Consider the following 225-nt stretch of genomic DNA (forward strand, 5'->3'; position numbering starts at 1 on the left):
AAAACGAGTCAGTACTGACAAGACCGAGCCACACACAGCTTTTTGGCACATTATTCGACCTCTCCTCAACGCCACAGGATAACACAGTCACTCTTCCTCAGAACAATGCAATCCAGGTCGCAGCAACAGCCACAGAACAATCTCTCCGTTAAGATTCCCTCTCGCACGCTCTGCCAGTCGGCCGCCCACAGGGAGCCAATCACGGCGCCGGGATCTCGCTCGCCC

Source organism: Penaeus monodon, chromosome 33 (assembly GCF_015228065.2).
Source record: "Penaeus monodon isolate SGIC_2016 chromosome 33, NSTDA_Pmon_1, whole genome shotgun sequence".
Taxonomy (NCBI): Eukaryota; Metazoa; Arthropoda; class Malacostraca; order Decapoda; family Penaeidae; genus Penaeus; species Penaeus monodon.